The sequence below is a fragment of the Dermacentor silvarum genome, chromosome 3 (assembly GCF_013339745.2).
Source record: "Dermacentor silvarum isolate Dsil-2018 chromosome 3, BIME_Dsil_1.4, whole genome shotgun sequence".
Classification (NCBI taxonomy): Eukaryota; Metazoa; Arthropoda; class Arachnida; order Ixodida; family Ixodidae; genus Dermacentor; species Dermacentor silvarum.
In genome coordinates this window covers 11,286,301-11,301,981 of record NC_051156.1, presented here as the reverse complement: position 1 = coordinate 11,301,981, position 15,681 = coordinate 11,286,301, and the positions used below count along the sequence as shown (strand labels likewise).

The following is a 15,681-nucleotide window of genomic DNA, read 5'->3' as shown; positions in this document are numbered from 1 at the left end:
AACCGTCTAGAGTCCTACATTGTTCGTGACAAACTGCTGTTGCTCGTGGGCGATCTCAACTGTGTGTGTGCCGCTGCCGATCGAGTGAAGGGTACGCCTGTGCGTGATGGGAGCGCACAATTGTTAAACGGTCTGGTTCATGACAATAGCTTAGAGGATATTGGCAGCATATTCACCTACGGGAACAGACCGCAATACACGCACTTTCAACGAGATAGCCATGCCAGACTGGATAGCATTTATGCATCCGTTGAGCTTGTACCCCTTTGCACAGATTACAAAGTTGAACCTGTGGCTTTTAGCGATCATTGCCTGGTGATCGCAAGTTTTGGTGCGAAATAAAGGAGTACGCGATTCAACTGGAATCTCTGTAAATTTGACGCTAAACTTTTGGAGGACGAGGGATTTGTAAATGGCATTGCAGATGAGATGCAGAAGCTGCTCGAGGAGCGGCCCAGTATTTTTGCTGTTCAGTGGAAGACTTCAAGGAGTGGCTAAAAAGTAAAGCCATAGAAAAGAGCTGCTCCAACCGACACAAAGAAAAGCAAGAGGAAAAAGCAGCATGCGAGCAACTGCAGTTCTCAATAAGCATGGAGAGTACCGAGCCTGGGAAGTATACGAAAGATATAAGGGATGTGAAAAGCCAGCTTGAAAGAATAGACACTGAAAGGTATAAATCAGCAGTTATACGCGCAAGAGCACAGAAACTGTGGGCCGGTGAAACACCAACGAAGCGAGCTTTAACAGATGAAAAACGATACGCCTGCCAAAAACAAATCAGGCAGATAAGAAATGGTGATGAAATTTCAAGCGATGCTAATGTAATCCAGCACGTATTTAAAGAGCACTTCAGCGACCTTCTTCGCCATGCGAGAGAGATGGGTGATGCTTTCTGTTTTGATTTTTTGTCTCTCCTGCCAAGACTTGAGGACGATGTAAGGGAGAGTCTTGAGATGCCCATAACTGAAAACGAAATTAAAGCTGCAATAGAAGACCTATAGACTGGCAAAACTCCAGGACCTGATGGGCTTGGTGCCGAGTTTTACAGGACATTTAAGCCCATAGTCGCTCAGTTACTGTTACGAGTATTGACTGAGGCGTATGAGCGAAAGCAAGTACCACTGTCATTCACCACATCGCACATAGTGTTGATCCCAAAATCAGATGACCCAGAGAAGCGTTTGTTGGTGGGGTCCTATCGCCCGATCAGCCTCACCAACGTTGATTGCAAAATATACATGAAAGTCCTAGCGAAGAGATTACAGGGCGTGATAACGAAATTGGTTGGACCGCATCAGACTTGCGGAATGAAGGGACGTAGCATTGCCACGAATGTACATGTCGCACGTACGGTATTGGAATGCTGTGATGCGCTGGGGGATCGAATTGCAATGATGCAACTAGATCTGGCAAAAGCCTTTTTGTGTGGCAGTCATCCATGATGTAAACATACGTGGTTTTAGGCTGCACGCCGCTGAAGTTAAAATGCTAGCCTATGCAGATGACGTCGCCGTCTTTTGTGAAGACAAGGAAAGCGTGATCGAGGCTGTCCGCCTGGCAAGATCTTTCTGCAAGTACACGGGCGCCCAGATAAACTTCGAAAAAAGTGTTGGCATAAGGCATGGAAATTGGGACACGATGCCCACTAATTTCGCCGGAATGCAATGGACTACAGTGCCTGCACCTTATCTAGGTGTGTCCCTTGAGCACTATCAAGACTCGACGCAGTTATGGAGTGGACAAACAGAATTGATGAAAGAAAAGATAAAGGGATGGCAAGGCCGGGCATTATCAGTGTTTGCGCGTGCCTCAGCTTGCAATGTTTTTTTGATTGCCAAGGTCTGGTATATACTGCAAGTAATGTTCATGTCTCGCGTCAATGTTCAAAAAGTGCACCGGGTGTTTGCTACCTTTATATGGAATTCCACTTGGGAGCTAACCAGCCGTACAAACCTATTTCGCAGTGTTCGCAGTGGAGGCCTTGGGCTCTCACACTTGTTCATCAGACAGATTGTATCGCGGTTCTTTTTCCTGCGCGATGAACGAAATGCTTTTCTCCGCACTGTCATTCAGGCGAGAATGGCAACAGAACTGCCGGAATTTGTTTTAACTACATCCAGTGTTATCAGTAGAAGAGCGACTGGTTATTATCGTGAAGTAGTTGCGTCTTTTCGAATACTCTGTGCACGGTTTTCGCTGGAGTATTTGTGCTCCGTGAGAAATAAAAAACTGTACGTCGATTTGGTTGACAGCATGCTACCTACCCCACTGTATAGGATTGTTCACTGTGGAGGCCCAGGAAAAGATGTGCTGAAACGAGTCAAAAGGATGCCTGTAAGACCTGCTGCGAAAACATTTTTTTCCAGCTACACACAAACACCCTCCCCGTTAAAGTATGGCTTGAACAGAAAGGAATATTTGTACCTTGGACAACGAAATGCTTGCTGTGTAGAAAGCCCGAAACAATTGAACATGCCTTCATTGATTGTCGGGACGCAGTATTTCATTGGGATGTCTTGCAGCGCACTCTCAAAAAAGAACTCCCCATAACCCCATATGGAATTCGATTCCTGCCAGTTGACAGTGATCAAGGAATACCTTTTGATATGTTCATGGTCCTGGGCCTCCACAGTTTGTGGAAGACGAGAATGGCTGTTCGTCATGCTGACGCCAATGTACGCTCTACGCGAGAGAACTTCATTGAAAGTGTTTCTTTTATACGAGAAGTGTATCGTGCACAGAGTGAACCCGCAGACTGGGTTAGCATTCTTGATGAGCTGGTGTGCCTCAAGAAATTTTAATATGACCATCCCGCCTGCCGTGATGTCGGTGCGCTGTATATGTGCATTTGTATTGTTTCGCTAGTGTCAAAGCAGGCAATAAAAAAAAAAGTCCGCGTGGCCTAAAGGATAATGCGTCGGACTTCGGATCAGAAGACTGCAGGTTCGAGTCCTGTTGCGGACGTTGGTCTGAAAATTTTTATTTACTGCTTGCCGAACACGCATTTAACGAAGGTGGAGCAAAATGTCCTATGTGTCCGTGTGGCCTAATGGATAAGGCGTCTGACTTCGGATCAGAAGACTGCAGGTTCGAGTCCTGTCGCGGACGTTGGTTTGAAAATCTTTATTTACTGCTTGCCGAACTCGCATTTAACGAAGGTGGCGCAAAATGTCCTATGTGTCCGCGTGGCCTAGATTCGGCTTTCTGCCGCGCTACCGAGCGGACGTGTCGAACATGAGCTCCATAGGAGCGGCTTCAGCGGCCCAGCAGGGCCGCGGCACCAGGAATATTGGCTCAGAAGACCCGGACTATCAAGTTTTGCTGCCTCAACTGCCTACAGGTCGGATTGTTTTAAATACATTGTTTTTACATGCTGATGTGCGTGCCAGGCCGTATCGGGTGGAGCACTTCCGCGACGCACTGGCTAGCTTAGGCCTACTGCCGGATGTTATCGCATTAGGGGCGTATCAAATGAGCCACGTTTGGGCAGTGACTTTCAAGAGCGATGAAGGTGTCAAAAGGCTTGCAAGCGCCAAGGAAATAAAAGTGAACGAACAGCGGTGCATCGTGGTTGATCCAGCCAACCAGGCCGTGCGGCTGAAGCTGCGTTGGATGTTACACAACGTGACGGTCGAGGACATACGCACCGCCCTTTCACCGTACGGGAAGGTCACGGACGTCTTCCGGGAGAAATGGCGTGTCCACGGAGTGCAAGATAAAGCATCCTCAACGCTTGCAGTGCCGTTGGTTTTGAAGACGGGTATGACCGCGGAAGACCTGCCTCATCAACTTCGTGTCGCTGGTGAGCAGGCCTTAGTTGTTGTACCAGGCAGAGCACCACTTTGCCTGAAATGCCGAAACACCGGTCATGTTCGACGTCACTGTCGCGTCCCGAGATGTGCCGTTTGCCGGCGCTACGGCCATGATGAGACGGAGTGTGTTAAGACCTACGCGTCCGTAACGGGACCGGCGCTTCGGGAGGACGTGGCTGACCTGTTAATGGATGAAGCAGACGTGGATGAGTCTTTCCGTGCGCAAGTTCTGCCGGCCGACACATTTGCGACGCCCACTGAGCAGGCTTACATAGCCTCGAAGGTGGCAACTGCAGTAACTACTGAACAGAAAGCTGCAGTGCAGACAAGTGACGGAAAAGGTAAAGAAGAAACGGCCATAGAACTCGCCACTGCTGGGGCGAGTACAGCAGAACACGGACCAGCAACTGCAATGATGGACGTCGCAGACACGAGTGCAAGCAGTGCGGCTACGAAGAGAGCAAGGGACGTAACGAGCGGCCAAGAGGAGGAATTTGACAACGAGACTAAAGACGAACCGCCGCAGAAAACCCAGGCGAGTCGTCGGGCGTCCATTCGCCCGAAACCGAACATCCCGCCGGACAGACGAACGGCGGCAGAACCGCCTACCTGAGACCCGGCGCCTACTGGGGGGCCCGCGCTAGCGACGTCAAGAGATGGGTGCCACTTCAGAATTAGCCTACGCGTACACCGTAAAGGTACGCGTGTGGTTAGAGCGGCTTTTCGTTGAGCATTTGTTTTTGGAAAGTTTTTTACATAGTGTTGGAATGGTTTGTTCTCCAGCGGCACCTTGCGATCGGCTTGCTTATACAGACTAATGGCGGTGAAATTAGAGACAGCATTGAGAGTGGCCACTTTAAATGTTCGTGGCCTCGGAGCGCGAAGGACACAGTATCAACTCAGTCGCTTGTGTATGGAGAAGGAACTCGATGTTGTCGCTTTACAAGAAACTAAGGTCGAAACTCAAGAGCAGACCGATCGCATGGTGACGCCTTTCACGGCGCATTACGATGTGTGCGTATGTCATGCTAATGGTTCATCAGGCGGGTACGCGCTGCTTATACGGAAGAGTGCTGGCATTATTGAAGAACGTGTAACTGTATGTCAAACTGGCCGCATGCTTATTGTCGATTTTTCCATTTCTGGAGCGTCGTGGCGGCTCATATGCGTTTATGCGCCGAACATTGTGAATGACCGAGCGTTGTATTTTGAGTATATAGAGCAGTACCTAAAGTGTGACCGCTACATCATATTTCTTGGTGATTTAATTGTGTGTGTACTGGGGAAGATCGAAACAGAGGGGAACGTGTTCGTGACAAAAGCGCTCTCTATTTGAGCTCCCTAATTGACGACCACAACTTAGAAGATGTGGGTCAAATTTTCACTGGCGGTACGATTCCGCAGTACAAACACATTCAAGGAAACAGCCGAGAAAGGCTGGACAGAGTGTATGTTTCACTAGATTTGATCCCCCTTTGTAACAGTTATAATGTCACACCGCTATCGTTCACGGATCATAGCTTAGTGAGCTTCGTGATGGGGGCAAAAGTTAAAAGAACACGATTCAACTGGAACACGTTGAAATTCAACGAAAAGCTGCTTGATGATGAGCCATTTGTGCGCAGAGTAAAGGAAAAGATATTAGACTTGATGACAAACAAGCACGACAATTTTATGGCTGCATGGGAAGAACTTAAGGTCCAAGTTAAGTTCATTGCGATCGAAAGAGGAAGCAGCCGCCAGCATGAAGAACTGCAGAAACAAAGAGAGCTGCAAAGACAGCTAGAATTTCTTTTGAGCGTACAAAATACGATTCATGATCAGGTTGCGGAAAATGTAAAGAAAGTAAGACATGAGCTGGATGTTATTGACGCAGAGCGATATAAAGCTGCAGTTATACGTGCTCGGAGCGAACAATTATGGATGGGTGAGATGCCAAACAAACGGGCAATGAACGACGAAAAGCGGCATGCGTCAAGAAATGAGATTAAACAGATACGTTTTGAAAACAAGGTGACGTCAGAAGCTGTTTTAATCGAGAGAGCCTTCGTTGAGCATTATCGGGAATTGTTCGGCAATGGGGCACGCTCTGGACTAGGCTTCGACAGCGAATTCATGAGCGAAATGCCAACGTTGGAAGACGGCGTTAGAATAAGCCTCGAAATGCCAATAAGTGTACCCGAGATTGAAAGGGCAATAGATAAGTTGCCGTCAGGAAAGTCGCCAGGGCTAGACGGCCTAGGCACCAAGTTTTACAAATCATTCAGTCACGAGCTTTCCTGTATTATTGCGATAGCAATTATATGGACACTCAAAAGCAGATTTCTGCCGTCGGTGTCGCCGTCGCCGTCGCCGTGAGGTTCCGTATGACGTCATTTGGAGATGAAATCGTCGCCGCGCGCCGAACGCTGTATGTGCGAGTGAAAGGGCGCGAGGGGCGCGTCTTTCACGGGGAGTGAACGCACGGCGGAGAACAAACGCGCGTTCTGCGCCGTGCTCGCTTAAGGGCTGCAGAAGTAGGCGTCTCTTTTCTCCTTTACAATCACCATATATGTAGAGCAAACGCGCCTTCTTCAGACGCGCGAGAGGCCGTGGGGGAGGGGGAGGGAAGGGAGGCGACGTTTAGCTGCGGCACCAAGTGCCTATTTATATCAGAGGCTCCGGCAACAGTCACCAACGCCGCACGCATTTTGAGCTAACGCGGGCAAAACGCCGATAGCGTCGACAACAGTTCTGCGTGTTGTTGCTACCAAAGCCGCTCACCTACTTCGTATGACATTGCTGTGTTGCTATCGCATTCATTGCTTCGCCCTTAGGGCGAAACTGTGACATTTTTTTGCACAGACTACTCTCAGAAGCGTACGAAGTTAAAAAAGTGCCACCCTCATTCCGCATGTCACACGTAGTTTTGATTCCAAAAACCGATGACCGGGAAAAGCTTCTTTTAGTAGGCTCATTCAGACCGATAAGTCTAACCAACACAGACTACAAAATATTTATGAAAGTACTGGCTGGACGATTCCAAAGCGTGATTAAGGAGCTTGTAGGGCCACACCAGACGTGTGGCATTAAAGGCCGTACAATTTTCACCAACACCCACATTGCAAGGAATGTGCTAGAATGTTGTGATGACATTGGGGGTCGGGTGGCGATGTTGCAGCTCGACCTTGCGAAGGCCTTCGACCGGGTGTCACATGAGGTGCTTTTCTCTATATTGCAGTACTGTAATGTTGGGAACATCATTTTAGAGGGCGTTAAAATGGCTTATGAAGAGTGTTCAACGCAGATTGTAATTATTAAATGCCTTAGTTCGAAGGTGCCAGTCCGGTCGTCTGTACGACAACGCTGTCCTTTGTCCCCATTGCTTTTTACCGTATACCTCGAACCTTTTTGTGTGGCAGTCATCCATGATGTAAACATACGTGGTTTTAGGCTGCACGCCGCTGAGGTTAAAATGCTAGCCTATGCAGATGACGTCGCCGTTATTTGTGAAGACAAGGAAAGCGTGATCGAGGCTGTCCGCCTGGCAAGATCTTTCTGCAAGTACACGGGCGCCCAGATAAACTTCGAAAAAAGTGTTGGCATATGGCATGGAAATTGGGACGCGATGCCCACTAATTTCGCCGGAATGCAATGGACTACAGTGCCTGCACCTTATCTAGGTGTGTCCCTTGAGCACTATCAAGACTCCACGCAGTTATGGAGCGGACAAACAGAACTGATGAAAGAAAAGATAAAGGGATGGCAAGGCCGGGGATTATGAGTGTTTGTGCGTGCCTCAGCTTGCAATGTTTTTTTGATTGCCGAAGTCTGGTATATACTGCAAGTAATGTTCATGTCTCGCGTCAATGTTCAAAAAGTGCACCGGGTGTTTGCTACCTTTATATGGAATTCCACTTGGGAGCGAACCAGCCGTACAAACCTTTTTCGCAGTGTTCGCAGTGGAGGCCTTGGGCTCTAACACTTGTTCATCAGACAGATTGTATCGCGGTTCTTTTTTCTGCGCGACTAACGAAATGCTTTTCTCCGCACTGTCATTCATGCGAGAATGGCAACAGAACTTCCGCAATTTGTTTTAACTACATCCAGTGTTATCAGTAGAAGAGCGACTGGTTATTATCGTGAAGTTGTTGTGTCTTTTCAATACTCTGTGCACGGTTTTCGCTGGAGTATTTGTGCTCAGTGAGAAAGAAAAAACTTTACGTCGATTTGGTTGACAGCATGCTACCTACCCCACTGTATAGGATTGTTCACTGTGGAGGCCCAGGAAAAGATGTGCTGAAACGAGTCAAAAGGATGCCTGTAAGACCTGCTGCGAAAACATTTTTTTTCCAGCTACACACAAACACCCTCCCCGTTAAAGTATGGCTTGAACAGAAAGGAATATTCGTAGCGTGGACAACGAACTGCTTGCTGTGTAGAAAGCCCGAAACAATTGAACATGCCTTCATTGATTGTCGGGACGCAGTATTTCATTGGGATGTCTTGCAGCGCACTCTCCAAAAAGAACTCCCCATAACCCCGTATGGAATTCGATTCCTGCCAGTTGAAAATGATCAAGGAATACCTTTTGATATGTTCATGGTCTTGGGCCTTTACAGTTTGTGGAAGACGAGAATGGCTGTTCGTCATGCTGACGCCAATGCATGCTCTACGCGAGAGAACTTCATTGAAAGTGTTTCTTTTATACGAGAAGTGTATCGTGCACAGAGTGAACCCGCAGACTGGGTTAGCATTCTTGATGAGATGGTGTAGAGCACTGCACGGGCCGATTTTTACAGCCCGGGCCCGGCCCGGGCCTGTTTTTACGTTGGGCGGCCCGCCCGAGCCCGATCAAAACTTTTATGGCGAGACCCGGGCCCGGCCCGGGCCCGGAAATAATCTACGTTACCCGCCCAGCCCGGCCCGCCATCCCTTTACCTTAGGCCCGAGCCCGACCCGAGCCCGACTGGAAACCGGCCCGAACCCGGCCCGAGCCCGAAAAATAATGTTTTTCAGAGTTGAGACGCCGGAAAATAACTCGCTGCACGTTACATGCCCACCACCAGAAAGCCCGAGCCCGGCCCGGGCCCGCGTCAAAAAACCCGAGCCCGGCCCGAGCCCGGGTCAAAAAGCACAAGCCGTGCCCGAGCCCGGCCCGAGCCCGTGAAAAAACTGTTCTACCCGGCCCGACCCGGCCCACGGGCCGGGCCAGGCTCGGGCTTTCGGGTAAGCCCGAGCCCGTGCAGTGCTCTAAACTGGTGTGCCTCAAGAAATTTTAATATGACCATCCCGCCTGACGTGATCTCGGTGCACTGTATATATGCATTTGTATTGTTTCGCTAGTGTCAAAGCAGGCAATAAAGAAAAAAAAAGTCCGCGTGGCCTAATGGATAAGGCGTCTGACTTCGGATCAGAAGACTGCAGGTTCGAGTCCTGTCGCGGACGTTGGTTTGAAAATTTTTATTTACTGCTTGCCGAACTCGCATTTAACGAAGGTCGCGCAAAATGTCCTATGTGTCCGCGTGGCCTAATGGATAAGGCGTCTGACTTCGGATCAGAAGTCTGCAGGTTCGAGTCCTGTCGCGGACGTTGGTTTGAAAATTTTTATTTACTGCTTGCCGAACTCGCATTTAACGAAGGTCGCGCAAAATGTCCTATATGTGTCCGCGTGGCCTAAGGATTCCACTTCCGGCCACCGTTGTGTACGGTTGTGGGTAACATGGGCTCCTAAGGAGCGGATTCAGCGGCGCATTCAAGCCACGGTAACAGGTCTTTTGCTTCAGTCGACCAGGACTACCAAGTTATTCTGCCTCAACTTCCATCAGGTCAGGTTGTGATGAATACCATCTTTCTTCATGCGGATTTGCGGATGCGGCCATACCGCGTAGAAGACTTTCGGGATGCCATGGAACAGCTCGGTGTGCTCCCCGACATTATCGCTTTGGGGGCGTACCGGATGAACCATGTTTGGGCCGTGACTTTCAAGAACGCTGAAGCAACGAAGAAAATGTTGTCTACCGGAGACATACAAGTCAAGAATCGCCGATGCCTTGTGGTTAACCCAAACGACCAAGGACTACGACGGAAGTGCACTGGCTTCTTTATGGCGTCAGCGATGACCAAGTGCGTGCGGCCTTGGCGCCGTATGGAAAAGTTACAGAAGTCACAAAGGAAAAATGGCGTGTACGCGGCATTACAGACAGAGCATCTACAGCCCGCCAAGTCGCCATGAAACTCAAATTCGGTGTCACTATCGATGACTTACCACACCAGTTGCGGGTAGGAAATGAACTCGCTTTGGTTGTTGTGCCAAACCGAGCACCATTATGCCTCCGTTGCAACACCACCGGTCACATCCGACGTGACTGTCGTGTGCCTCGCTGTTCGCAGTGTAGGCGCTTCGGTCACGCCGACGCGGAATGCGTGACCACCTACCCAAGCATCGCAGGAAAAGGAAGTAAAGACGTGGAGACTGAGCTCATAATGGATGAGGCCGACGCCGAGGAAGCCCCTAGTGACGCGCGAAAGCAGACAGACGCGAAGGAAGCGAATCAGGAGGCTGTCCCTACCAACGCGTGGAAGGGTGTTTTTCCTGACAACACCACACCCCAGACAAGCGGAGTCTCTTTGACCGGGGAAACGCAGGAGGACAAAGGCAAGGTAGTGGAAGCAGTGTTGGCTGTGGAAGCGCAAGCCGACGCGCAAGTCATGGAAGTTGAATCTGGTGCTTCTGCCAAGAGACCGCGCGACGAAGCAGGCAACGAAGTGGTAAAGCCCAGTGCAAGCAGCGGTGACGAACCGCCCACCAAAACAGTCATGATGGCCGGCCTTCAAACGGGCCGACGACCGAGCTTCAAACCGAAGCCCACCGTCCCTCCTGACCGGAAAATGGAGGGATCTATGTCCTCGTAGCGAGGGACAACGCATAGCCCAGCGAATTGCCCAGTTAGGATTTCCAAGCACCAACCATGGCTTCAAGGCACCTAGCAACTGAACCACAGCGCTGTAGACCGGCGAACTGCTTGCTGGACGCGACGTTGCCCATCGCAGCAACGAGTCAACCGAATACCAGCACAAAATATTGAGGTAAATTCCATGCGGTCCACATGTTTCGGTTTAACCATGGCACTTAACCTTACGAAGCCCCTTCGTCTGGGCACTTTAAACGTTCGCGGTTTGGCAAGCCGGAGACGCCAATACCAAGTAAGCCGGCTTTTCCAAGAAAATAATTTAGATATAGTGGCAGTACAAGAAACAAAGGTGGAAGGCCAGGAACAGACGGACCGCATGGTGCAGCCATTTAGAGCGCAGTACAACGTGTGCGTGTGTCATGCGGTTGGCACTTCGGGAGGCTGCGCTCTCTTTATTCGTAACAGTGTTGGTATTGTAGAAGAACAAGTGACTATATGTGGAACTGGCCGATTTGTCATACTTGATTTTTCTTTTGCCGCCGTTAAATGGCGAGTATTGTGTGTGTATGCTCCAAATGATGAATGTGCACGTAGACCTTTTTTTGAACAGCTAGAAGAATACCTGAATTGCGAGCGATACGTAATTTTGATGGGAGATTTTAATTGCGTGTGCAGACCAGAAGATCGCGCCAAAAAACAGCAACGTAAAGATACAAGCGCGCAGTTTTTAAATATGCTTGTAAACGATTATGATTTGGAAGATGTCGGTTGTCTCTTATCGACGGGGAAAACATCCGTTTATACGCACTACCAAGGTGAAAGTCATGCCCGATTAGACCGAGCGTACGTTGCATTACAGCTTGTGCCGCTGTGTCAAAGATACGAAATTAAACACGTATCATTTTCTGACCATAGTCTAGTAATGTTTAATTTAGGGGAAAAACGAAAAGAAACGAACTTTAATTGGGATCTTTGGAAATTTAATGCGAAATTGCTTGATGATGAATGTTTTGTGAGCGATATAAATAATATAATTATTTCCTCAACGACAGCGCAGACCAATGACTGCATCGCAAGCTGGGAAATTCTCAAAACAAACGTTAAAATGAAAGCGATAGAAAGGGCAACTGTATTGCATCGCAAGGAAAAACAAGAAGAAAAAGAAGTAACTAGCCAGCTAGAATTTTTCATGCGTACAGAGTGTGAAAATGCTGGATCTTGCATGAATAAGATAAAGGAAATAAAAAGTAAGCTCGAACTTATCGACCAAGAACGATATAAAGGAGCTATGGTACGAGCGCGGGCGGAACGATTGTGGAATGGGGAAACGCCCACCAAACGGGCGTTAAGTGACGAAAAGAGATACGCAACAAAAAAAGAAATAGAAGCAATAATATATCAAAACGAGGAAACTTCCGAGCCTACCATGATAGAGCAAGCATTCGTAGCTCATTATCGCGAATTGCTTGGAAACAAGAAAAAACTAGAAGGATTTGAGCGTGACTTCCTTAATCTCATGCCACGTTTAGAAGAAGACAATAAAGCAAACCTTGAATTTCCAATTACATTACGAGAAATTGAAGATGACATCGATGGACTGGGTGCAGGAAAAGCTCCCGGGCCTGATGGTTTAGGAGCGGCCTTCTACAAGGCTTTCAAACATCAGCTCAGCCAATTACTGCATACTGTTTTCAAGAAAATGTATGCAACACAGCGAATGCCACCATCTTTCCGAACATCCCATATTGTGCTAATCCCTAAGTGCGAAGACCCGGTTAAACTGTTGTCAGTAAAATCATACAGGCCAATAAGCCTTACAAACTGCGACTACAAAATATTTACAAAAGTGCTAGCGAAAAGACTTCAAAGTGTCGTAACACAGCTAGTGGGACCACATCAAACATGTGGCATCAAGGGCCGAACAATTTCCACGAATACTCATGTAGCTCGGTGTGTGCTTGAGTGTTGCGATGCCCTCTCCAGTCGGGTTGCAGTGCTGCAACTGGACTTGGAGAAAGCGTTTGACAATGTATCCCATGAAGTACTCTTTTCATTATTAGAATGCGTTAATGTCGGCGGAGTGATATTAAATGGAGTTAAAATGGCCTACTCAGAGTGCAGCACGCGGATCATTATAAACAAAAAGTTAAGTGAACCAATCCAACTTCTCTCCAGTGTTCGGCAAGGATGTGCAATCTCATCATTACTTTTTGATCTCTATTTGGAACCTTTCTGCTTGAGCCTAATTAATAGCCAAAAAGTTCGCGGTTTTATGCTTGAAGCGACAGAAGTCAAGGTACTCGCATACGCTGATGACATTGCTGTCTTTTGTCAGGACCAGGAAAGCATCAAAGAGGTGGCTAGGCTGACGGGTAACTTTTGTAAGGAAGCCGGATGCAAGATTAATTGGGAGAAGACCATAGGGTTTTGGCATGGCGAGTGGAGCGAAAAACCTGAATTATTCGCTGGCGTACAATGGACAGCAATGCCAACAACGTACTTAGGTGCCCCTCTAGAATGTTATGACGATCCCGAACAATATTGGAAACAAGAAACAGAGCGGGTGAAAGATAAGATACTGGGATGGCAGGGTCGGAATCTGTCAATGTTTGCACGTGCGACTACTTGTAATCTTTTTTTAGTCGCCAAGTTATGGTATGTGATGCAAGTATTGTTCATGTCCCGGGCTAACCTACAAAAAATTCACAGAGTCTTCGCAGTGATTATTTGGGGTGGGAGTTGGGAGAGAACTAGTCGCACTAACCTGTTTTTGTCTGTGAAGAAAGGTGGACTTGGTCTGTCGCACCTCTTTATCAGACAAATTGTGTCACGTTTTATATTTTTAAGGGATCAGTGTGACCCATTTTTGCGCACGGTTATACAAGTTCGCCTGCACAATGCACTACCGGAATTCATTGTGTGTACAAACAAGACCGCGTTACGCGGTATAAGAGGTTACTGGCACGAAGTTGTTGTTGCTTTTCGCATACTTAAGGCGCGTTTTTCTTTTGAATATTTGAGTATAGTCAAAAGGAAAAACCTGTACAAAGATTTATTGGATGTTATGTTACCTGTTCCCTTGTACAGAAACATATACACTGGAGGTAATGGACAAGACGTCTTAAAACGAGTCAAAGGAATGCCGATAAAACCCCATGTAAAATCATTCTTCTTCAAGCTCCATACAAACACTTTACCGGTAAAGACGTGGCTACAAGACAAAGAAATCTTCGTACCGTGGACAGTGAACTGCATATTATGCAAAAAACCAGAAACTATGGAACATGTATTTATCGATTGCTGGGATCCAATATATCATTGGGACATCCTTCAGCGAACTATTAAAAAGGAACTGCCGATTACGCCACATGGAATCTGATATTTACCAGTTGAAAATGATGGTGACATTCCTTACGACATGATAATGGTCCTGAGCCTCCATAGCATATGGAAAACTAGAATGGCAGTAAGACATGCCGACGTTGACCCTCACACTGTAAGGGAAAATTTAATTGAACATGTAGCGTATATGCGAGAGATTTACCATGCACAACCACAGCCACCTGCTTGGGTGGAGCTGTTTGATGAGTTGATCGCTTTCAAAAAGTTTTGAAACCCTCTGTCTTGTTCCCTTCTGTATCATGTAAACAGGCAATGAAGAAAAAAATAGTCCGCGTGGCCTAATGGATAAGGCGTCTGACTTCGGATCAGAAGACTGCAGGTTCGAGTCTTGTCGCGGACGTTGGTTTGAAAATTTTTTATTTACTGCTTGCCGAACACGCATTTAACGAAGTTGGCGCAAAATGTCCTATATGTGCCCGCGTGGCCTAATGGATTCTACTTCCGGCCACCGAGCGTGACGGACGTGAAATCATGTGCTCCAACGGAGCGGTATCAGCGGCCCAGCTTGGCCGCGGAAACAGGTTTACTGGCTCAAGTGATCAGGACTACGAATTTATTTTGCCGCGGCTACCAACAGGTGGAATTGTGTTAAATACGCTGTTTTTGCACGCCGACGTCAGAGCAAGGCCCTACAAGGTCGAGGATTTTCGCAACGCACTGGTCGGTTTGGCACTGCTCCCCGAGGTTATCGCCTTGGGGGCGTACCAAATGAACCACATTTGGGCTATCACGTTCAAGAGTGCCGAAGGAATGAAGAAGCTGCTCTCCGCCCGTGAAGTGACAGTTAAAGAACGTCGGTGCGTTGTTATTGATCCCGGTGACCAGGACGTGAGGATGAAGATCCACTGGATTCTGTACAACGTGCAGGGTGAAGACGTGCGAACAGCCCTTGCACCGTACGGTACTGTGATGGAAGTCGCTAAGGGACGTTGGCGCGTTCAGGGAGTCATGGACAAAGGTTCGTCAACGCGTTCTGTCTCTTTGAAGTTGAAGCCTGGTGTTACAATTGAGGTCCTGCCGCACCAGCTACGCATTGCCGGAGAACAGGCCCTCGTTGTTGTTCCTGAAAGAGCTCCACTTTGCCTTAGGTGCCATACCTCAGGACACGTCCGACGTGAATGTAAAGTACCACGTTGCAGTCAGTGCCGCCGCTTCGGCCATGATGAGTCGCAGTGCGTCAAAACGTACGCAAATGTCACAGGGCCCATGAGAAGAGAGGACCATTCCGAACTTGTTATGGACGCGGATGAAGCCGAGGAGGCGGCGAGAACCGCAGAAAAGAACGTTCCGTCGCCATCTCCTACTACTAACGTTATTAGCGGAGGCGGGGCAACGACACAGACCGAGGACAAGACCACTGTGCCTATTCAGGCTGTCGAAGACCTGAAAGTTGGTGCTGCGGAAGGACAAGGCAACCAAAGTATTTCTACTGAAGGCGTAAAACCAATAGAGGACGAAGAAGGCATGGACGTCGTCCAACCAAGCTTGAGCAGTGCGACAGCAAAGAGGACTCACGACAAGGCCGGCGTCGAATAGCCTCAAGGGCCTCCTATAAGCCAGGACGAACCACCCCT

General features: G+C 48.3%; 4 non-coding genes across 4 annotated transcripts; all 4 read left to right on the top strand.

Moving 5' to 3' along the window:
• Positions 1-3,035: 3,035 nt before the first annotated feature.
• Positions 3,036-3,108, top strand: Trnar-ucg (transfer RNA arginine (anticodon UCG)). Its single transcript has one exon. It is a non-coding gene; the product is annotated as a tRNA-Arg (tRNA).
• A 6,058-nt stretch (positions 3,109-9,166) lies between these two features.
• On the top strand, positions 9,167-9,239 carry Trnar-ucg (transfer RNA arginine (anticodon UCG)). The gene has a single exon. It is a non-coding gene; the product is annotated as a tRNA-Arg (tRNA).
• Positions 9,240-9,310: 71 nt separating this feature from the next.
• Positions 9,311-9,383, top strand: Trnar-ucg (transfer RNA arginine (anticodon UCG)). The gene has a single exon. It is a non-coding gene; the product is annotated as a tRNA-Arg (tRNA).
• Positions 9,384-14,374: 4,991 nt separating this feature from the next.
• Positions 14,375-14,447, top strand: Trnar-ucg (transfer RNA arginine (anticodon UCG)). Its single transcript has one exon. It is a non-coding gene; the product is annotated as a tRNA-Arg (tRNA).
• The last annotated feature ends 1,234 nt before the right edge of the window (positions 14,448-15,681 follow it).